The sequence below is a fragment of the Rhodnius prolixus genome, unplaced genomic scaffold, assembly GCF_049639745.1.
Source record: "Rhodnius prolixus isolate KJV_2025 unplaced genomic scaffold, Rpr scaffold_5, whole genome shotgun sequence".
Taxonomy (NCBI): domain Eukaryota; kingdom Metazoa; phylum Arthropoda; class Insecta; order Hemiptera; family Reduviidae; genus Rhodnius; species Rhodnius prolixus.
This window is the reverse complement of record NW_027411624.1, coordinates 29,690,727-29,715,321: the sequence shown is the minus strand read 5'-3', so window position 1 is coordinate 29,715,321 and position 24,595 is coordinate 29,690,727. Positions and strand designations below refer to the sequence as shown.

General features: G+C 33.3%; 2 protein-coding genes and 1 long non-coding RNA gene across 6 annotated transcripts in view; 2 read left to right on the top strand and 1 right to left on the bottom strand.

The window, feature by feature from the left end:
* The window catches only part of LOC141458386 (uncharacterized), a 94,334-nt gene extending 91,929 nt beyond the window's left edge, over nucleotides 1-2,405 (top strand). For 3 of the 4 annotated variants that reach the window (XR_012460910.1, XR_012460912.1, XR_012460909.1), the window contains 2 exons: nucleotides 2,036-2,211; nucleotides 2,295-2,405. This is a non-coding gene — a long non-coding RNA (uncharacterized lncRNA). Of the gene's footprint in view, nucleotides 1-1,201; nucleotides 1,312-2,035; nucleotides 2,212-2,294 lie in introns of all 4 variants that reach the window. The other variant, XR_012460911.1, reaches the window with a different exon arrangement.
* LOC141458380 (acyl-CoA Delta-9 desaturase-like) overlaps nucleotides 1-3,292 on the bottom strand; it is a 98,723-nt gene extending 95,431 nt beyond the window's left edge. Inside the window, exon 1 of the mRNA XM_074136278.1 lies at nucleotides 3,078-3,292. The gene's annotated coding sequence lies outside the window, so the exon portion shown is untranslated. The remainder of the gene's footprint in view (nucleotides 1-3,077) is intronic.
* Nucleotides 3,293-6,650: 3,358 nt separating this feature from the next.
* Nucleotides 6,651-24,595, top strand: part of LOC141458381 (acyl-CoA Delta-9 desaturase) — a 117,667-nt gene continuing 99,722 nt past the window's right edge. Inside the window, exons 1-2 of the mRNA XM_074136280.1 lie at nucleotides 6,651-6,763; nucleotides 8,016-8,125. The gene's annotated coding sequence lies outside the window, so the exon portion shown is untranslated. The remainder of the gene's footprint in view (nucleotides 6,764-8,015; nucleotides 8,126-24,595) is intronic.

Sequence of the window (24,595 nt, the reverse complement as noted above, 5' to 3'; positions counted from 1 at the left end):
AACTTTTCCAAATAACTATCTAGTCTGGTCCCATTAGATTGGATTAAAGGGACTGAAAGTTTAGCTAACTTAAAACAAAACTGTTCCCGGTTCGTTTATAGAAGTTTTTCTATCTGAAACAATTATTACTTAAAAATCTGTCTCTGTCGCCAAAAAGAATTTTGATAAAATGAAATTCAGTGATTTTTAGAGCAACTTCAACTTTAGAATTTTCTTATCATATTTTTCGTTTTCGAAAAACCACTTTTTTCTTATTCTAATTCTTAAACAAAGATTCAAAACTCAATTGCAATTTATCTGCTTAATAGAATTTAGAGAAACTAATTATAAAAATGGAATTTTGGTGATTTAAATATAAAAATAAATATGTAGTAGGTACTTAAATTTGATGAGTCAAATTTAATGAACAATAATTCCTAGGTACTTTTATTATTTAGTACTTTCGTCTTCAACTGTCGAGTATATTAGAGAGAATAACGGTTTGTCACGTCCGTAGAATACTTGTAGTAGACCAATCTAGGTGAACTGTATGTGTTCTCTACATGGAATTATGGGCATCCTTATAATAATTTAAACCTACACCCGTCTGGCTAAATATAGTTTTAATACTGTACTGTAACTTCAGGATTATTTTTGTTTTAAATTATTTGTTTATTATATGCTATTAATGATTTTATTTTAGATTAGATCTTTGGGGTTTATCAAATAATAAATGGAATTCGAGGTGCCTTGGTAGTTTAGTAGGTTCGCTTTTCTCGGTCTTAGGCCTTGGATTTTAGTTAATGGTTAATGAAAGGAATTTGCAGGTAAAGTGCATTTGCTAGTTGCCTCCATCCGTGACATCTAATTTGGATGTAAAGCTCGTCTGAAAAAATGGTCATTACTTTTTTTTAAAGTGGAATTCGTAAATTTTGGGGTAAAAAATCGAATTGCTTTAAAACTTATTTGTGAGAAACTTGCTTTTCTTTTGGAACCATAACTGAAAATTCCAATAATTGGCTATGACCAATGTGTGATGAGATGATTGATCGTGTGGTTGGGTAACGAAATCCATTGTGTGCTGAAAACTAAGAAAAAGTCCAGGCAGTAATCAAGCAATGAGAATCAAGCTTAGAAATGCCCAATTATTGCCACTTATTGGCAAGCAAGTAATGCTTTTAGCGATAAACTTGCTAAATATCATCTTCAACGTTTTCTGCAGGCAATTGACTGCGGAAAAGTGATTGTCTTTGCTGGTGACTGTATCTGCAAAAATCATCTACATAGAGACCAGGGACAGACCAGTCAGGCCATCAAGATTCTGTCATAGATGTAAGTAATGCGGGCGTGATGATAAAATTAATGATGCAGAGAATAAGACAAAAATAAATTAAAAAAATTGCTTCTTTGAAAGTTGCAAATACTGAAAATTTCTTACCCTACTCACTTCTATAGAAAAACACATTTAAAATCTAAATTACATAATTTAATAACATTCTCTTACTATACCAGAAAAGAAGTATTGTAATCGTATCAAATTTTTCTATTTTTACACTGGAAATATTTGTTTTAAAATTTTGACAAGAAAATTTAGTTTATTGTGCGTGTGTACGTTTATTTGTGACGTATGTGTTCAGCAAAAATTCAAAAATGAAATATCGCTGGAACTTATTTATTTTTCATCCATTTCCGGATCCAATAAATTAGCCAACCTGAAATTCTCAAAAAGGGCATTTTTGAAAATGAGGGAGGTTTTCTTTTAAAGTATCATTTTGATGTTATCCAAATTCGAAGAGATCCTCTTCAAGTGAAAGTAATTTTTTAAAGCAAAATTTTCACTTTTTTTGAAATTTTTATCTAAAATGATTTCTACGATTGTCTTTACACCCAAAATTTTTCACAAAAAACTAAATTTTGGAGGAATGCGAACAGAATTCATTGTAACTTACGAATTTTCAGCTGTAATAATCGGAGCAAGAGTTAAATAAATTTTTTTTTCAAAAACTTTTTTAAGATTAAATAAAATGTGTTAGATCAGAACTTTCAATTGTTACAGTAAAAAGAATTTCGTGAAAGCGATCACAACCACACTCATCCACGTAGGAGAGGAACTGGACTACATTATAAGATCCCACTGAACTGGACCCAAAGGATCATCTAGTCTTGGTTTGGGTATCCAAGCCTTAACAATGCACTAGCCACTTTCACCTTAACACTCAATACAATATACAGGTACGTCTTTGCAGTTATAGTCGGCTTGGTTTAGAGTATCCCAAATTCTAGGTCACTAATACACACACATTGCTCACTTTCAGTTGACTGTATTGTTGAAGGCATCACTGGCATCCAAGCGACAGCCATCAATGGTATTTTGATAAGAAGATCATTTAGTGATCCGGTATATTGCTGTGGATACAGCTTTAATGGTATTTTAAATAAAATATAGTTTCAATAAATTTAACATTATTTTTTACATTCAATTGATTTTCCTAAATTCATAAGCAAAAGCTTACAATTTCTGAAGAAATGATGTTTACTACATTAGCTAGTAAATAATCAAATAATATTAGCAAATAATGATGTTTTAGTATGGTGATATTTCTTCAATTCACTTAAAATTCAATTTATCTATTAAATTTGTATCAGCTTTAAGTGACCGTAAAATATTTATATTAAGAATTCAATTTATCGAAAAATCGATCCAACAACTCGCATCTTTTTGCCAACGTTTCGGCAAATTTAAGTGCCTTCTTCAGTGCCTGGATACTACGAATAAAATGAATACACACAATTTAGAATATTACCTGCAAAAGGTAATAAATTTGCCGCCAAAACTTTGGCTAAGAAGAAGGAATTGTTTTTTGTTTTTTGATCTTGACCGATTCCTCGCTAAATGGAACCCTTAATACAAATTATTAATTTAAAAAAGTGTGCACGCTGAATGCACCAGTTCAAAAAGAACTAAATTTTAACTTAAAAAAACATATTTGAAATAAGATTGAATTAATTCTCTTTAATATTTAAAATGTAAATAAAAGAAGCTAAAATGAATTATAAAAGTATTAAAAATAATAATAATAATAATAATAAAACTTTACCTTGTAATTTTGATGTAATTGAGAATTCCTTCTTTACAGTTCCCAAACAATAGCGGAGAAACAAAGACGTTATCACAACTGCCGAATTATTACAGTACCTTCTTCAACATTCAGAACAACCAAGGTTACTTATTCTACTGGTACAAGAAACTAAGACTGTTAAAAGGGAAATGCATCATAGAGAGTGTTAACTAGGGTGAATATAAGAGAATATGACAAACTCAGGAGGGGCTGTTGAAAGCATGACAAGTTTTGGTGGGAGTAATATTTTAACCAATCACCTACTTCTGTTTAACTGTTGAATGTACGTGAGTACAGGTACACGCCAAAGGTTTTTTTTTTATTAGATTTTTGAAATTTTATTATTAATTTTTTTTTTTTTTTGAAAAATTAATTATAACCTTCTCTTTGTACGAGGAATTAATGCGAATTTTAGATTTTAAATCTACGAGATTCAGTATTTCCTGGATCATAAGTTTGGGCGTTCTTGGAATGTTTATGTCTACGTGAAGTCAGTCAGTTTAAATAAAGCTCGGCACCGCAGCCACAAGAGGCTTATTGTGCCAGCCCCCTTTTTTGGATCTAGTATACGAACCCTCTCCTACTAAAGAGGTTGAGGACTTTCCCTACCAGTTCCTTCTGCGCTAGAATCTCCTTTAGCCTCAAAGTTCCAAAGATATCGTAGCGCAGCCAGCCGCTCGATTGCAACGCCATCGAATAACAGATGAGAAGCCATTTCTTCCTCTTCCTGGCACAATCTGCGCAACAGTTACGAGCTAATAAGCCCTACGTTGTGCAGGTGCTTTCTGAACCTGCCGTGCCCTGTGAATAGGCCTGTGATCAGAGTAATCTGATTTCCACCCAAGCCCAGCGTCTCTCTTTGGTTCTTTGTTTACACAGCAAGGGCATAACACTCTTGCCGTGTTTTGACCCCAGCACACATCACCCAATTCTTTTCAAGTTCTCTCCAGATCCAATCTCTGAGAGCCTCACGAACTGCACCCTTGGTGATCCCCAGCACTGGCCCCGGGCCAATAAAAGGAGTACCAGCTTCATTTCCTGGCCAACTGATCAGCTATTTCATTCCCTTTAATCCTCACATGGCCCGGCACCCATTCCAGAACTTTATTGTGCCGGGCCAGTTGTTCTAGGGTTTTTTTACATTCCCAGTTTTGAACTTAGTGTTCCATTTTGGCTCCTATCATCTCTTCTAAGGTTTCGACCGACAGGAGTCAACAGGAGTCTTTTTTGGGAAAATTTAGCGAGATCTCTTTTTTTATATTAGTTCTTCAGAGGTTCCTATCACCCAAGGTTTCCTACGAACCAGTTAAGCTGTAAAAATGCAGCCTCCTTTCTCGAGTGGCCTCCAATATATCTTCTTGTACCTCGCTCAGCTAGGGAGCTGAGGGATAAGGGATCACTTCACGTTATACCCAACTCCAACGAGACTTACATAATGAATAATTTTCAGACGGGCTTTTGACTTTTCGTCCAACTACCAAATTAGGTGAATTAGACGGAGACATTTAGCAAACATACTACAAAGTTCTCATATTAAATATTAAATAAAATCCAAGACCCAGGCCAGGGAAATCGAACCCACTAACCAACAATAAATATTAGCTTTGTGGGCCTCGCCTCTAACCGCTCGACTACCGTGGCGCCTTAATGAATAATTTATCCCATTCTTTATAATTCATACATCGGAACAAATCAGAAAATTAGCTACCTAACTTTTGCATCAACATTTGGACATGACAAAGCTATCGGCAAGATGGGTACCGCGATTGCTCACGCTTGACCAAAAACGAAATCGTGTGAAGTGTTGCAAGGACGGTTTGCAGCTGTTCCAGAAGAATCCGCAGGACTTTAAGCGTCGTTTCGTAACTGTGGATGAAACATGGATACATCACTACACTACTGAGACCAAAGAACAATCTAAACAATGGGTTACAAAGGGGGAATCTGCGCCAAAAAAGGCGAAGACCGTTCCTTCGACCGGAAAGATTATGGCGACTGTCTTATGGGATTCGCAAGGAATAATCCTCATCGACTATCTGGAAAAGGGTAAAACTATTACAGGTGCATATTATTCATCGTTATTGGACCGTTTGAAAACCGAGCTGCAAGAAAAACGCCCACGATTGGCCCACAAAAAAATCCTTTTCCATCACAACAACGCACCAGCTCACACCTCAGCAGTTGTGGTCGCAAAATTAATGGAAATAGGGTTCCAACTCGTTTCACATCCCCCCTATTCTCCAGACTTGGTTCCCTCGGACTACTATTTGTTCCCCAATATGAAGAAATGGCTGGCGGGAAAAAGATTTTATTCAAACGAGGAGGTGATTGCAGAAATGAATGGCTATTTTTCAGACTTGGACAAATCCTATTATTCGGAAGGGATCAACAAACTAGAGCAGCGTTGGACGAAGTGTATAAGCTTAAAAGGAGACTATGTTGAAAAATAAAAAAGGTTTACCCCAAAAAATTAAGTAGTTTTTATTTTTGCACGGACTTTTCAAACGACCCTCGTACATAAAAATATTTACAGAATTATATTCATTATTCCATACTAGATGTTCTCAAAAATAACTGACCTATTTACGAGCCTATGGTTTTTATGTCTATAAATAGCACGAATAATCTTCCTTTCTAAATAGGTATAAGTATTATCCATTTCGCAATCTGTTACTTCGGGCATAATGGATTTGTGATAAAAGATACTACAAGTATTGGTGTCGTTTCAGAATCGATGTATTCAAAAACAGAAAAACTATTTGTTGATATAGATGTTTTTATTTTACTCAAGGTTATGAAAGGAGGCTAAAAGAGGTTATAGATTTCATAAAAATCTTTCCAACGCCAAAAGAAATCTAAATTTAATAAAAAATTGATCATAAACGACTAATATACAAAACAGTGTACTCAAACCGATCTGGACCTAAGGACTTGAACTGTGGGGTTCATCGAAACATTTAAATTCACTAAATATACAGTCCTCTCAATCAAAAATACTCCATCAGATTACGAATTCTCCATTTTATGTCTCTCTAACTGTACCCTCCATAGTGACCTCAAAATCTCGTATGTAACTGACGAATCCATTAAATCTAATATTCTATGACGCTCTTCGTCTCACTGCACAAATCTTCTTAATCAAAAGATTGCCTCCACAACGATTCCAAATCGTCCTCCACGTCGATTGAAACGCTGTACTAGCTCCAATAATGTAAGAAACTGCAGCGAGAGTGTTGCCAGTGGGCAGCTTCTCTCCTCAAGCTGAACCAGTCAAGACTTTTTGATCATATTCACTGATTGCATTTTATTCTTTTTGTTGATTGTGAATAGTAAATAAATTAATAAAAACAAAAATCTTCCGCATCTTTAGAATGACCTGATGCGAGTGATTAAGGTGTAGCGATTTTAATACTAGCTTATTTTTGATTGTAACTCATAAAACCATCAACAATATTGGAAACATTCTTGAAGATGACGTTTAAGTCGATATCTTTAAATTGTAGTTGCATAAAAGTATATATTTAAGTGTAACGTATCTGATTGTTTTTACAGCTTTTGCCTAGCAGATTATGGCTGTCATTACGAAAGAGTAATAAGAAGATTGTTTTGGGTTTGCCATATAATGGGCATCACTTCATATCTTTCGAGATTTGGAACAAAAATTGGTAAATTAATTAATTTTTTTTCAATGTCTAGGGAATATTTCACAATAATTATTTGTATTTAATAACTTTATCTCACAAGAGTAAACGTTGCTATTGTGCAGATTTCCTATTTCATTCTCACCAAAATTAAAACACGTTTTAAAGGGTCTACTTCGTCGCTATGTCTTTCAGTTTAGGGCAAGCTCTATATGCCTCCCTTTTATTCATGTTGCTACTGGTACACATACGGTAGCCGAGCGGTTAGAGGCGGTGATCTGTAAAGCTACAATAATATTTATTGTGGTCCTGGGTTCGATTCCCCGGTCTTAGGCCTTGGATTTTATTTAATGGCTAATAAAAGAAATTTACAGTAAAGTGTGTTTGCTAGTCGCCTCCGTCCACGACACCTAATTGGTAGTTGGACGTAAAGCTCCGCCTGAACAAATAGGCGATTTTACTGGTACCGGTATCTCCAAGTGCATACACGGTCCCTTTTTGTCATTTCTATCTCCTTTACTTTAGTTTGTCTTAAAAGTACTACCTTCTTTGAGTTTGTGTAACAAACGTTTTATTAAATTTAATGTTTACATTCACCTATTGCGGCCAGTTTTCTGATAGTTTGCTTAGCTAATTGATTGGCGGTTGCAGGTCGGCCACTTTTCCATTGTTACTTTAAATTTCCTACTGAGGTTTGACAAAACGGATCTCTCTTTCTGTTTTTTTTGCTTTCTGTACCAATACTCTTGTAATCAATGTTATATAGAATAAGAAAAAGAGTGTTTTTCAAACTCTGCTGGTTTTCCTAACTCATTTTCCTTTATTTCCTCACCAAAGCGCACTTCATAATGGGAAAAAATATATATACATTTGTTTTGATAGTGAATCATTTCCTGACATAATATTAGATAATGTAGAAGCGGATCAGATCTGACCAATTTTTTGAGCTCATAGTTTCTTCTCCAGACGGGAAATGATATAATCGGTGTTCACACATAACCAGTTCACAAAAATGATGATCCGTTAATCTTTTCCAACTAATTACTAAAGTTTTCCGTTTTTGTTTAAAGTTAAAATAATTTTATTTATGCTATCTCTACATTTGACAGAAAATATTTTTCCATTTTTACACAATGGGGGAAAATAATAGACATTATCACGGCCTTGACTGTGGCGATAATGCAGGCAGTATATTATAAATATCTTATTTTTCACACAATTTTATTTTTTCTTTAAAAAAAAAACTGCAAGTAAACATCCTTTGTAACCGTTACAGGCTAGCTGATAGAAAAGCGGTGACTGTCAGGTTAATAAGGTGAAAATTGGAAGGACTAGGATCACTTACTTTACTTGCGCTGACCATGGATTAAAAACTGGATTAATAGAGTAAGTAATATTGCACTTAATGAAAACATATATTACGAGGGTCGTTTGAAAAGTCCGTGCAAAGTCAGAGAGATAGCACCACCGGCGCGTATCGAGGTTATGTTTAGTTAGTAGCATCTCTTGGAAGAACACACACCAAGTTTCAGCCAGATCGGTCTATTTCTTTGTGTTTGGCATTCGTTTGAATCGAGGAAGTCGAGTGATTTTCAAAAAATGGACGAAAAAGAATTTCGTGTGTTGATTAAACACTACTTTATGAAAGGCAAAACGCCTCAGGAGACTAAAGAGAAGCTTGATAAACATTATGGTGACACTGCACCTTCGATTAGAACAGTTTATAAGTGGTTTCAAAATTTTCGGAGTGGCCATATGGGCACAAGTGACGCTGAACGTTCTGGACGCCCCGTTGAGGTTACTACTCCAGAAATCATTGATAAAATCCATGATATGGTGATGGATGGCAGAAGAGTGAAGGTGCGTGAGATTGCTAGTGCTGTGGGCATCTCGAATGAACGGGTACATAATATTTTGCATCAACATTTGGACATGACAAAGCTATCCGCAAGATGGGTGCCGCGATTGCTCACGCTTGACCAAAAAGGAAATCGTGTGAAGTGTTGCAAGGACGGTTTGCAGCTGTTCCAGAAGAATCCGCAGGACTTCAAGCGTCGTTACGTCACTGTGGATGAAACATGGATACATCACTACACTCCTGAGACCAAAGAACAATCTAAACAATGGGTTACCAAGGGGGAATCTGCGCCAAAAATGGCTGGCGGGAAAAAGATTTTATTCAAACGAGCAGGTGATTGCAGAAACGAATGGCTATTTTTCAGACTTGAACAAATCCTATTATTCGGAAGGGATCAACAAACTAGAGCAGCGTTGGGCGAAGTGTATAAGCCTAAAAGGAGACTATGTTGAAAAATAAAAAAGGTTTACCCCAAAAAATTAAGTAGTTTTTATTTTTGCACGGACTTTTCAAACGACCCTCGTAGCTATCTCCAAGGCGCTAAAGGTGTTGAACTTATAGTATATTGATTTTTAATTTCTTAATTAAAACCTTAGGCTTGCCTTGCCTAACAAGGTTAAAGTTGCAAAAAGCTTAGTAGTAATTAAATTCAAATAATTAAACACATAACTTTTGCATTCGTTTTATCACATTGGAGGTTAAAAATGGTAAATATTTATTATATTTCCAAAGTTCTACGTGACCTTCGGATATTAGCAATGTAAATTATGTATGAAAATAGAAGGATATATCGATGCAAAACTATATTAAATACGGAGTACAAAGGCTTAGTGTTTGTAAAAATTTTAGATTATTGATTGCACTTTTAATGAATAGGTCCTGTCTTGGATTTGTTCGATTTTATTTATAAAGAAAGGCAGATGTATTTTCCATTAGAAATTGCATCCGTACATGCATCTTGGTTATAATTTGATGTGTGACTTTCTGCTTTGGGAGGAACTGTAAAAAAAAACAGTGTTCTCTTTATCTAGCATTCTTTTATCTAATAGAACCGGCTCAATGCTATCAGATAAATGATTAGCGTCAGTGAAAACAAATCAGAATTTATTGCTGGCCTAACCGTTTTCATCATTGAGAAGTACAGCCCTTATCGTTCCTTTTTCATTAATTTCCAAAATTAAGGCGCTGCAAAATTTTCCAACAAATTGGACTTTTTTATCCATATATTTTACTTTCCTATCTAATGTAAAAGATCCAGAACCATACATGACCAGAAATGTTGCTTTAGACGAAAAGTACTTTTATTTTTCTAATCCAAAAGTTTCCCTCATCGAATTATGATAGAAAAAATTCAAGCACCAAAAGTTATAGACCAACATTATTGTAGGAGGTTGCAAAATTTAAAGAAATTTAGCCAATTTTGATAAACTCTCACAAAAAAATTCATGAAAATCGGTTCACGCGTTTGGGCGCTACGTTGTTTACAAAAAAGGTAACAAGAACAACAACAACAACAAGAAGAACAAGAACATTTTTTGAAAAAGCCGTTTTTGCTCATTTTCAGCAACTTTTTTCTCGAAACCTAATAGATCTGGGTTGTTGCAAAAAAATTAGTTATAAAGGAGGGTTTGCCCTTTATTTTAAAGAAAATTTGGGAATTTTATCTTTCGTAGAAAAGAGAAAAAAATTGTCAAAGTTGAGTGTTTTTCAACGTTACGCTTTTTCGTGCACTTTTTGACGATCAACCCTTATACAACTGTCCTACCAGACAGTTTTAATGAATAATAATAATAATAAAACCATTCATTAGAGTGGTGTTTTATTTGTGAAATTTGACCAACTCGGAGCTTTAAGTACCTAATTAACGGCTCCTCATATCATATGTAAAGAATAAAATTGTTCTAACAATAACGTTGTTCTAAACTGAAAGAGGCGCCGAGCGGTTAAAGGCGAGACTTGCAAAAGCTAATATGTGTTGTGTTGGTTTAGTGAGTTCGATTTCCCCTGGTCTAGGCCTTGGATTTTTTATTTAATGTTTATTATGAAAACTTTGTAGAAAAGTATGTTTGCTAATTCGCCTCTATCTACGAGGCCTAATTGGGGCTAGCTGAACGTATAGTCTGCCTGAAAAAATAGGCACTACTTTACTTTTTTTACTTTTACTAAAATAAAAGTTTGAAGCGAAATATAACAGCTATCTGTACTCTCAAAACTGTCCTTAATCGAAATTATCTTAAATAAATGTTATAGTAAACACGAGTGCATGTGAACCCAAAGTTGAAAAAAATTCATTCATTGAAGTATTTACTTGCAGTTTGATGCATTTTTTGATTGATATGTTTCAGACTGATCCCAATTTACGCGATTATGTTACAATTATTAATGTTAATGAATAACCATCTACGATAAGGACTCTTTTCTAGATAATGAATAGAGTGCATTCCGCCCAGTAAGGCTCCAGATGGTCCTTGACAATGAAAGTTCTTCAAGAGATTTAGAGGTCAATGACAACCAAACCGGTCCTATTCCCACCCCAAAACTTTGTCTATTTTGTGTTGACTAGAAATAGAGAATAAAATGCATCCATCAATTTCTCTATTAATATATATGTCAATAAAATTTTCACCAGGTCACATCTTAATGAATGATTGTCTAAATGATGATAATCTAAATTATTTTTTTAAAATATGAGTTACAACATTTTTGTAAATATTATTAATTATCTGAATTAAGATGTAAGTTTAAAGTTCTTTTTATTTTATTTTGGAACGTAATAATTTTTTTTTTTAATGATTTAAGGCGCGTCAACATCTGAGGTTATTGGCGCCCGGAGCTTTTTTCAGTGCACTGCCGGCCTCCGGACAGTGTTCTCACGTTACAGACAACTGTAAGATGCTTCTAGAAAGAGAAAATCTAAGAATCAGCAGCTGGTTTCGAACCTGGGTCTTCCGCGTAGGAATCCAATACGCTAACCGCACAGCTAATCCCTTTCCTTGTTTTTGGAACATTTTACCACATGAAGATGAACGATTTATATAACCAATCAGAATGCTAAAAACGTCTACCAAATGACTAATGACAACCATTGGATATTGAAGTTATTGTTTCTTTTTTTCTTGGGACTATTGGAGATCAAGGACGATTAAGGCGACATTAGTTGTAATTTTAGAAAATTTGACCCGGCGATCACTTTACTAGCAACAATGGCGCAATTAGCCACTCAATAATTAAAGATGATTGTACAAAATAAAACAAATATTTGTAAACCAATATTGTTTTAAAACAATAAATATAAATATACTTTTTCTAGATTTAAACCTTAAGTGGGTACTATCGTTAATTTTAAATAATAAATTGGATTTTGTATTTATATTTAAAATAAATGTTTTTTCTTAAATAATAAGCATCAAAATCAGAGGTGATTGACAATCGCGCGTTCTTTTTCAAGGAATTAATAGACTCCGGACAGTAATTTGTAAGTAACATAGAACAATGTCCTTCGCCGGATTGAGTGCAGTAGAGTCTCCTAAAAAGAGAAATCTAACAGGCAGTTAGATTTGAACCCGAGGTGTGAATATCCCCTGCAGTGAATTCTAGATATTATTGCCCATATTATTTATCCTTCCTACTAGTTGTACTATCGAGCCAAAATTCCTTCTTCATTGAATCCTGGGTTTGAATCCAGCTAGCAGCCCTTAGATTTTTTTTTTCTTTAACGAGAGAACACTTTCTGGAAGCTGTCAGTGCCACTGAAAAAAGATGCTCCAATGATGGGCGCTAATGATCTCAATCTCAGATGGTTGAGGCACCTTAAATTAAAATTATTTAAATTAATTTTTTGATGAATGCTAATTATTAAAATAGGGAGGGGATTAGCTATGAGGTTAGCATACTGGACTCCCACGCGGAGGTCCCGGGTTCGAATCCAGCAGCTGACCCTTAGATTTTCTCTTCCTAGGAGCTTCTTACAGCTCACTGTCCGCTGATGGACAGTGTTGTCTGTAACGAGAGAACACTGTCCGGAGGCCGGCAGTGCACTGGAAAAAGCTCCGGGCGCTAATAACCTCAGCTGTTGATGCGCCAAAAAAAAAAAAAAAAAAAAAAAATTATTAAAATGAATAAATAAATGAATAAATTAGTTTCATGAATTCTTAGGGCCGTTTTATTTTATTTATTTATTTATTTTTTAACACAAATTAGGAAACAATTAGCGCTAGGCTATTCTTTAATAATACCGTATTTGTAAAGTATAATATTTAACAAAAAAAAATTATATACAGGATGTCCCAAGCTATATGGATAACAACTTTTTCTCGGAAAGTTACATAGAAAAAAACTAAAAAATACATTTAATTTGTAAATTCTTTTTCAGTGCTTCCAGAAGCGAGATACAGGCGCCAACTTCATTTTCTCAAATGGGGAGGTGTGGTTTCTATTTCAGAAATAGATTCCTCTATTTTTTTTAAGAAAAATTTACTTGAACGGTTTTTTTCTGTGAGCGATATTTTAGAAGTTAGGAATGAAAACATGATTCTTATAAGAAATTTCAAAATGATATTATTATAAAAGTTTTTTGATTGAATAAGAAGAAAAGTACTAACATGTTTTATTATAAATTTTATTCCTCATCAATATTACAGATCATGCTCGAAATGGCCTCCACCATTAGAGATGCATAGACATGCTCTTTCCTGCCAATTGCCCCTTATTGCCAAAGAAATAGATTAGAATTTAACCGAGTTACAGGCATCTATTATTCTTTGCTTTAGTTCAACTACAGATGCAATCCCGGCTTGATTCTGATACACCTAGATTTAGAAATGCTTTTAGGTAAGCAGAAATAAGTATAGAAAGAAAAAAGTTATGAATAATCACCTTGTTATTCAGATATCCCCAAAGGAAATAGTCCATAGGTGAACGAGGTGGCCACTCAATCACCCTCCCCCATAGTCGATATAGCACGCCCATCAAATTGCATATCAAGAGATCTCTTTACATGCCTGATGGTGTTATATCAACACGGGGGGGCGATTCTGCTATAGTGAAAAATACTATTTAAATTTTTTTTACTAATTTTTCCCCAATAGGTATCTGATAAACTATCGAATAATGCAATAAAAATTGATATCGTAAAAATATCCAAAAAAAAAACATGTTTCGAACATTATATTTCCGGTTACACACTTCTAATGTAATGCAGAATCCAAAAAGTTAATGAAATATTTTCCAGGAGTAAAAGAAAGTAAAATATAGATCATTGAATGAAAGTGAATGAGCACCATTTTATGTACTGGATAACTGTGCTTTTATTGGTTAGGGAGTGGCTTACGGTGCCATACGTCATCAGCTACTTCACACATCCCGTTCGCCAATGAGATTAGCCAATCGTTTTTGGTAATTATTTCTAGGAAAAATACTATTTAAATTTTTTTTACTAATTTTTCTCCCATAGGTATTTGATAAACTATCGAATAATGCAATAAAAATTGATATCGTAAAAATATCAAAAAAAAACATGTTTTGAACATTATTTTTCCGGTTACACACTTCTAATGTAATGCAGAATCAAAAAAGTTAATGAAATATTTTCCTGGACTAAAAGAAAGTAAAATATAGATCATTGAATGAAAGTGAATGAGCACCATTTTATGTACTGGATAACTGTGCTTTTATTGGTTAGGGAGTGGCTTACGGTGCCATACGTCATCAGCTACTTCACACATCCCGTTCGCCAATGAGATTAGCCAATCGTTTTTGGTAATTATTTCTAGGAAAAATACTATTTAAATTTTTTTTACTAATTTTTCTCCCATAGGTATTTGATAAACTATCGAATAATGCAATAAAAATTGATATCGTAAAAATATCAAAAAAAAACATGTTTTGAACATTATAATTCCGGTTACACACTTCTAATGTAATGCAGAATCAAAAAAGTTAATTAAATATTTTCCTGGAGTAAAAGAAAGTAAAATATAGATCATTGAATGAAAGCGAATGAGCACCATTTTATGTACTGGATAACTGTGCTTTTATTGGTTAGGGAGTGGCTTACGGTGCCATACGTCATCAGCTACTTCACACATCCCGTTCGCCAATGAGATTAGCCAATCGTTTTTGGTAATTATTTCTAGGAAAAATACTATTTAAATTTTTTTTACTAATTTTTCTCCCATAGGTATTTGATAAACTATCGAATAATGCAATAAAAATTGATATCGTAAAAATATCAAAAAAAAACATGTTTTGAACATTATAATTCCGGTTACACACTTCTAATGTAATGCAGAATCAAAAAAGTTAATTAAATATTTTCCTGGAGTAAAAGAAAGTAAAATATAGATCATTGAATGAAAGTGAATGAGCACCATTTTATGTACTGGATAACTGTGCTTTTATTGGTTAGGGAGTGGCTTACGGTGCCATACGTCATCAGCTACTTCACACATCCCGTTCGCCAATGAGATTAGCCAATCGTTTTTGGTAATTATTTCTAGGAAAAATACTATTTAAATTTTTTTTACTAATTTTTCTCCCATAGGTATTTGATAAACTATCGAATAATGCAATAAAAATTGATATCGTAAAAATATCAAAAAAAAACATGTTTTGAACATTATAATTCCGGTTACACACTTCTAATGTAATGCAGAATCAAAAAAGTTAATGAAATATTTTCCTGGAGTAAAAGAAAGTAAAATATAGATCATTGAATGAAAGTGAATGAGCACCATTTTATGTACTGGATAACTGTGCTTTTATTGGTTAGGGAGTGGCTTACGGTGCCATACGCCATCAGCTACTTCACACATCCCGTTCGCCAATGAGATTAGCCAATCGTTTTTGGTAATTATTTCTAGGAAAAATACTATTTAAATTTTTTTTACTAATTTTTCTCCCATAGGTATTTGATAAACTATCGAATAATGCAATAAAAATTGATATCGTAAAAATATCAAAAAAAAACATGTTTTGAACATTATAATTCCGGTTACACACTTCTAATGTAATGCAGAATCAAAAAAGTTAATTAAATATTTTCCTGGAGTAAAAGAAAGTAAAATATAGATCATTGAATGAAAGTGAATGAGCACCATTTTATGTACTGGATAACTGTGCTTTTATTGGTTAGGGAGTGGCTTACGGTGCCATACGTCATCAGCTACTTCACACATCCCGTTCGCCAATGAGATTAGCCAATCGTTTTTGGTAATTATTTCTAGGAAAAATACTATTTAAATTTTTTTTACTAATTTTTCTCCCAGAGGTATTTGATAAACTATCGAATAATGCAATAAAAATTGTTATCGTAAAAATATCCAAAAAAAAAACATGTTTTGAACATTATATTTCCGGTTACACACTTCTAATGTATTGCAGAATCAAAAATGTTAATGAAATATTTTCCTGGACTAAAAGAAAGTAAAATATAGATCATTGAATGAAAGTGAATGAGCACCATTTTATGTACTGGATAACTGTGCTTTTATTGGTTAGGGAGTGGCTTACGGTGCCATACGTCATCAGCTACTTCACACATCCCGTTCGCCAATGAGATTAGCCAATCGTTTTTGGTAATTATTTCTAGGAAAAATACTATTTAAATTTTTTTTACTAATTTTTCTCCCAGAGGTATTTGATAAACTATCGAATAATGCAATAAAAATTGTTATCGTAAAAATATCCAAAAAAAAAACATGTTTTGAACATTATATTTCCGGTTACACACTTCTAATGTATTGCAGAATCAAAAATGTTAATGAAATATTTTCCTGGACTAAAAGAAAGTAAAATATAGATCATTGAATGAAAGTGAATGAGCACCATTTTATGTACTGGATAACTGTGCTTTTATTGGTTAGGGAGTGGCTTACGGTGCCATACGTCATCAGCTACTTCACACATCCCATTCGCCAATGAGATTAGCCAATCGTTTTTGGTAATTATTTCTAGGAAAAATACTATTTAAATTTTTTTTACTAATTTTTCTCCCATAGGTATTTGATAAACTATCGAATAATGCAATAAAAATTGATATCGTAAAAATATAAAAAAAAAACATGTTTTGAACATTATATTTCCGGTTACACACTTCTAATGTAACGCAGAATCAAAAAAGTTAATGAAATATTTTCCTGGAGTAAAAGAGAGTAAAATATAGATCATTGAATGAATGTGAATGAGCACCATTTTATGTACTGGATAACTGTGCTTTTATTGGTTAGGGAGTGGCTTACGGTGCCATACGTCATCAGCTACTTCACACATCCCGTTCGCCAATGAGATTAGCCAATCGTTTTTGGTAATTATTTCTAGGAAAAATACTATTTAAATTTTTTTTACTAATTTTTCTCCCATAGGTATTTGATAAACTATCGAATAATGCAAAAAAAAAAATTGATATCGTAAAAATATCCAAATAAAACATGTTTTGAACATTATATTTCCGGTTACACACTTCTAATGTAATGCAGAATTCAAAAATGTTAATGAAATATTTTCCTGGAGTAAAAGAAAGTAAAATATAGATCATTGAATGAAAGTGAATGAGCACCATTTTATGTACTGGATAACTGTGCTTTTATTGGTTAGGGAGTGGCTTACGGTGCCATAAGTCATCAGCTACTTCACACATCCCGTTCGCCAATGAGATTAGCCAATCGTTTTTGGTAATTATTTCTAGGAAAAATACTATTTAAATTTTTTTTACTAATTTTTCTCCCATAGGTATTTGATAAACTATGGAATAATGCAAAAAAAATTGATATCGTAAAAATATCCAAAAAAAACATGTTTTGAACATTATATTTCCGGTTACATACTTCTAATGTAAAGCTGAATCAAAAAAGTTAATGAAATATTTTCCAGGAGTAAAAGAAAGTAAAATATAGATCATTGAATGAAAGTGAATGAGCACCATTTTATGTACTGGATAACTGTGCTTTTATTGGTTAGGGAGTGGCTTACGGTGCCATACGTCATCAGCTACTTCACACATCCCGTTCGCCAATGAGATTAGCCAATCGTTTTTGGTAATTATTTCTAGGAAAAATACTATTTAAATTTTTTTTACTAATTTTTCTCCCATAGGTATTTGATAAACTATCGAATAATGCAATAAAAATTGATATCGTAAAAATATCAAAAAAAAACATGTTTTGAACATTATAATTCCGGTTACACACTTCTAATGTAATGCAGAATCAAAAAAGTTAATTAAATATTTTCCTGGAGTAAAAGAAAGTAAAATATAGATCATTGAATGAAAGTGAATGAGCACCATTTTATGTACTGGATAACTGTGCTTTTATTGGTTAGGGAGTGGCTTACGGTGCCATACGTCATCAGCTACTTCACACATCCCGTTCGCCAATGAGATTAGCCAATCGTTTTTGGTAATTATTTCTAGGAAAAATACTATTTAAATTTTTTTTACTAATTTTTCTCCCATAGGTATTTGATAAACTATCGAATAATACAATAAAAATTGATATCGTAAAAATATAAAAAACAAAACATGTTTTGAACATTATTTTTCCGGTTACACACTTCTAATGTAATGCAGAATCAAAAAAGTTAATGAAATATTTTCCTGGAGTAAAAGAAAGTAAAATATAGAACATTGAATGAAAGTGAATGAGCACCATTTTATGTACTGGATAACTGTGCTTTTATTGGTTAGGGAGTGGCTTACGGTGCCATACGTCATCAGCTACTTCACACATCCCGTTCGCCAATGAGATTAGCCAATCGTTTTTGGTAATTATTTCTAGGAAAAATACTATTTAAATTTTTTTTACTAATTTTTCTCCCATAGGTATTTGATAAACTATCGAATAATGCAATAAAAATTGATATCGTAAAAATATCAAAAAAAAACATGTTTTGAACATTATATTTCCGGTTACACACTTCTAATGTAACGCAGAATCAAAAAAGTTAATGAAATATTTTCCAGGAGTAAAAGAAAGTAAAATATAGATCAATGAATGAAAGTGAATGAGCACCATTTTATGTACTGGATAACTGTGCTTTTATTGGTTAGGGAGTGGCTTACGGTGCCATACGTCATCAGCTACTTCACACATCCCGTTCGCCAATGAGATTAGCCAATCGTTTTTGGTAATTATTTCTAGGAAAAATACTATTTAAATTTTTTTTACTAATTTTTCTCCCATAGGTATTTGATAAACTATCGAATAATACAATAAAAATTGATATCGTAAAAATATCCAAAAAAAAAACATGTTTTGAACATTATATTTCCGGTTACACACTTCTAATGTATTGCAGAATCAAAAATGTTAATGAAATATTTTCCTGGACTAAAAGAAAGTAAAATATAGATCATTGAATGAAAGTGAATGAGCACCATTTTATGTACTGGATAACTGTGCTTTTATTGGTTAGGGAGTGGCTTACGGTGCCATACGTCATCAGCTACTTCACACATCCCATTCGCCAATGAGATTAGCCAATCGTTTTTGGTAATTATTTCTAGGAAAAATACTATTTAAATTTTTTTTACTAATTTTTCTCCCATAGGTATTTGATAAACTATCGAATAATGCAATAAAAATTGATATCGTAAAAATATAAAAAAAAAACATGTTTTGAACATTATATTTCCGGTTACACACTTCTAATGTAACGCAGAATCAAAAAAGTTAATGAAATATTTTCCTGGAGTAAAAGAGAGTAAAATATAGATCATTGAATGAATGTGAATGAGCACCATTTTATGTACTGGATAACTGTGCTTTTATTGGTTAGGGAGTGGCTTACGGTGCCATACGTCATCAGCTACTTCACACATCCCGTTCGCCAATGAGATTAGCCAATCGTTTTTGGTAATTATTTCTAGGAAAAATACTATTTAAATTTTTTTTACTAATTTTTCTCCCATAGGTATTTGATAAACTATCGAATAATGCAAAAAAAAAATTGATATCGTAAAAATATCCAAATAAAACATGTTTTGAACATTATATTTCCGGTTACACACTTCTAATGTAATGCAGAATCCAAAAATGTTAATGAAATATTTTCCTGGAGTAAAAGAAAGTAAAATATAGATCATTGAATGAAAGTGAATGAGCACCATTTTATGTACTGGATAACTGTGCTTTTATTGGTTAGGGAGTGGCTTACGGTGCCATACGTCATCAGCTACTTCACACATCCCGTTCGCCAATGAGATTAGCCAATCGTTTTTGGTAATTATTTCTAGGAAAAATACTATTTAAATTTTTTTTACTAATTTTTCTCCCATAGGTATTTGATAAACTATGGAATAATGCAAAAAAAATTGATATCGTAAAAATATCCAAAAAAAACATGTTTTGAACATTATATTTCCGGTTACATACTTCTAATGTAAAGCAGAATCAAAAAAGTTAATGAAATATTTTCCAGGAGTAAAAGAAAGTAAAATATAGATCATTGAATGAAAGTGAATGAGCACCATTTTATGTACTGGATAACTGTGCTTTTATTGGTTAGGGAGTGGCTTACGGTGCCATACGTCATCAGCTACTTCACACATCCCGTTCGCCAATGAGATTAGCCAATCGTTTTTGGTAATTATTTCTAGGAAAAATACTATTTAAATTTTTTTTACTAATTTTTCTCCCATAGGTATTTGATAAACTATCGAATAATACAATAAAAATTGATATCGTAAAAATATAAAAAAAAAAACATGTTTTGAACATTATTTTTCCGGTTACACACTTCTAATGTAATGCAGAATCAAAAAAGTTAATGAAATATTTTCCTGGAGTAAAAGAAAGTAAAATATAGAACATTGAATGAAAGTGAATGAGCACCATTTTATGTACTGGATAACTGTGCTTTTATTGGTTAGGGAGTGGCTTACGGTGCCATACGTCATCAGCTACTTCACACATCCCGTTCGCCAATGAGATTAGCCAATCGTTTTTGGTAATTATTTCTAGGAAAAATACTATTTAAATTTTTTTTACTAATTTTTCTCCCATAGGTATTTGATAAACTATCGAATAATGCAATAAAAATTGATATCGTAAAAATATCAAAAAAAAAACATGTTTTGAACATTATATTTCCGGTTACACACTTCTAATGTAACGCAGAATCAAAAAAGTTAATGAAATATTTTCCAGGAGTAAAAGAAAGTAAAATATAGATCAATGAATGAAAGTGAATGAGCACCATTTTATGTACTGGCTAACTGTGCTTTTATTGGTTAGGGAGTGGCTTACGTTGCCATACGTCATCAGCTACTTCACACATCCCGTTCGCCAATGAGATTAGCCAATCGTTTTTGGTAATTATTTCTAGGAAAAATACTATTTAAATTTTTTTTACTAATTTTTCTCCCATAGGTATTTGATAAACTATCGAATAATGCAATAAAAATTGATATCGTAAAAATATAAAAAAAAAACATGTTTTGAACATTATATTTCCGGTTACACACTTCTAATGTAATGCAGAATCAAAAAAGTTAATGAAATATTTTCCAGGAGTAAAAGAAAGTAAAATATAGATCAACGAATGAAAGTGAATGAGCACCATTTTATGTACTGGATAACTGTGCTTTTATTGGTTAGGGAGTGGCTTACGGTGCCATACGTCATCAGCTACTTCACACATCCTGTTCGCCAATGAGATTAGCCAATCGTTTTTGGTAATTATTTCTAGGAAAAATACTATTTAAATTTTTTTTTACTAATTTTTCTCCCATAGGCTGGAAGGAGCATGTCTATGCATCTCTTAATGGTTGAGGCCATTTCGAGGATGATCTGTAATATTATTGTGGTGTAAAATTTAAAATTATATAGTACTTTTCTTCTTATTCTATTGAAAAGCCGTTATAACATTATCAGGTTTTCATTCATAACTTGTAAAATATCGCTCAGTGAAAAAACCGTTCAAGTAAATCTTTCGTAAACAAAAATAGAGGAATCTATTTCTGAAATAGAAACCGCACCTCCCCATTTGAAAAAATGTAGTTGATGCCTGCATCTCGCTTCTGGAAGCACCGAACAAAATTTGCAAATTAAATTTGGATTTCTAACAAAAAACTAAGGGAACACGTATTTTTTAGTTTTTTTTTTCTAGCTATCTTAGTTTCCGAGAAAAAGTCGTTATCCATATAGCTTGGGACACCCTGATATTATATAATATATTAATAAACACATCAATCATTATATGCAAGCAAACTAGTAGCCAACAATTTCCTGGTGGATTTATTACGAACTAAACACAGTTTACATCTTCGGCCACCAGAAGGAGCTTCTTTTATTTATTTGATTTTAAAGTCAGTACTTCTTCTAAACCTAAAATATTTTTTGAATCTTCTTTTCATTTACACCAGAGTTTGTGGTTCTTTTAGCCATTTTGCTTTCTACACCTTTATCAATTCTTGAAATCTTATAACTACTTTAAGAAATGGCATTCATTACAACTTCATTATCTAAAAACATATTTTGTAAGTAATTAAAATTTATTTAATCGACTCTATTTCTGATTTGAAACTTATAATAAACTGCGTCTTTGAAAGAAACGATCATTCACAAGTTTTTGCGTGATTTACTGCACACAATCTTTAGAATATTAACACCAAGACCACCTACAATTAGCTATTATTTGATACTATATTGATGAAAAACAATGACACACTTCCCTTACTGATAGAAATGTGAGTGCTTTCAAATGCTTTAACAATTTTTTCGTAGAAACGACTCAATCGCGAGGAATGTCATGAAGAGTTAGTTATCGAAGAGCGTACGTTTCTTTCTGGTATTTTGGTATATTGTTTGTCATTATGATGACATTGGTAGCTTGGGTTCGGTTAGAGTTTTAGTCTGGACCTTTTCATGAATATTGAATGTCTTGTGGATAGTTTAGTTTGGTATACTAAGTGAATGTTTGTTCTGACGAGTGTAGTGTTTACATAGTAGTATTTGTTATTTGAGTAGGGCATGTATGTGAAGAGGATGTCTAATTCATTAGACACTATTCTGTCCTGGAATTCGGCATGTTCAAGCTTCTCTCGTGATATATTTATCATTAACATCTAAAAAATTTTATTTGGAAACGTTGTTGGTGCGTTGAGGTAACTGGATAGATATGAGCTTGTATTCAAATACCATCCCTTAGTACTTGATTTGACAGAAATTACTTCAAAGTTGAAATTATTTTTTTTATTTACTTCATTTTATTTTTAATTTAAGGCGCGTCAACTTTTTCTAAGCTTATTATGTTCAAGTCATTAAACATTACTTAAACTTAATTAATGTGAAGACTATTTTGTCTTATAAAATTATAATTCAATTTTCAACTAGTTATTCTTAAACTAGTTAATTATAATTATATTTCTTTCTCATTTTAATTTACCTTTGCACAGGATATTTCTTTTTTAGTTTAGGCGCGTCAACATCTGAGGTCGGAGCTTTTTTCAGTGCTTTGCCGGCCTCCGGATAGTGTTCTTTCTTTTCAGACATCATTATCCATCACCGGAGCTGTAAGAAGCTGAGATCTCCTCGTTGGAATCCAGTGCGAGGGTCGTTTGAAAAGTCCGTGCAAAGTCAGAGAGATAGCACTACTGGCGCGTATCGAGGTTATGTTTAGTTAGTAGCATCTCTTGGAAGAACACACACCAAGTTTCAGCCAGATCGGTCTATTTCTTTGTGTTTGGCATTCGTTTGAATCGAGGAAGTCGAGTGATTTTCAAAAAATGGACGAAAAAGAATTTCGTGTGTTGAATAAACACTACTTTATGAAAGGCAAAACGCCTCAGGAGACTAAAGAGAAGCTTGATAAACATTATGGTGACTCTGCACCTTCGATTAGAACAGTTTATAAGTGGTTTCAAAATTTTCGGAGTGGCCATATGGGCACAAGTGACGCTGAACGTTCTGGACGCCCTGTTGAGGTTACTACTCCAGAAATCATTGATAAAATCCATGATATGGTGATGGATGACAGAGGAGTGAAGGTGCATGAAATTGCTAGTGCTGTGGGCATCTCGAATGAACGGGTACGTAATATTTTGCATCAACATTTGGACATGACAAAGCTATCCGCAAGATGGGTGCCGCGATTGCTCACGCTTGACCAAAAACGAAATCGTGTGAAGTGTTGCAAGGACGGTTTGCAGCTGTTCCAGAAGAATCCGCAGGACTTTAAGCGTCGTTTCGTTACTGTGGATGAAACATGGATACATCACTACACTCCTGAGACCAAAGAACAATCTAAACAATGGGTTACCAAGGGGGAATCTGCGCCAAAAAAGGCGAAGACCGTTCCTTCGGCCGGAAAGATTATGGCGACTGTCTTTTGGGATTCGCAAGGAATAATCCTCATCGACTATCTGGAAAAGGGTAAAACTATTACAGGTGCATATTATTCATCGTTATTGGACCGTTTGAAAACCGAGCTGCAAGAAAAACGCCCACGATTGGCCCACAAAAAAAGTCCTTTTCCATCACGACAACGCACCAGCTCACACCTCAGCAGTTGTGGTCGCAAAATTAATGGAAATAGGGTTCCAACTCGTTTCACATCCCCCCTATTCTCCAGACTTGGCTCCCTCGGACTACTATTTGTTCCCCAATATGAAGAAATGGCTGGCGGGAAAAAGATTTCATTCAAACGAGGAGGTGATTGCAGAAACGAATGGCTATTTTTCAGACTTGGACAAATCCTATTATTCGGAAGGGATCAACAAACTAGAGCAGCGTTGGACGAAGTGTATAAGCCTAAAAGGAGACTATGTTGAAAAATAAAAAAGGTTTACCCCAAAAAATTAAGTAGTTTTTATTTTTGCACGGACTTTTCAAACGACCCTCGTATACGCTAAACCCTGAGCTAATTCCTTCATCTCACAGAAATTATTATAGTAATAAAATAATGTTGCTGGATGAAATGTACTTAATTTCTCAGACATTATAAATTAAGAAAAAGACTTAGTGCTTAATTACCCACAGTTCCTACTTTAATCTTTTAACTAG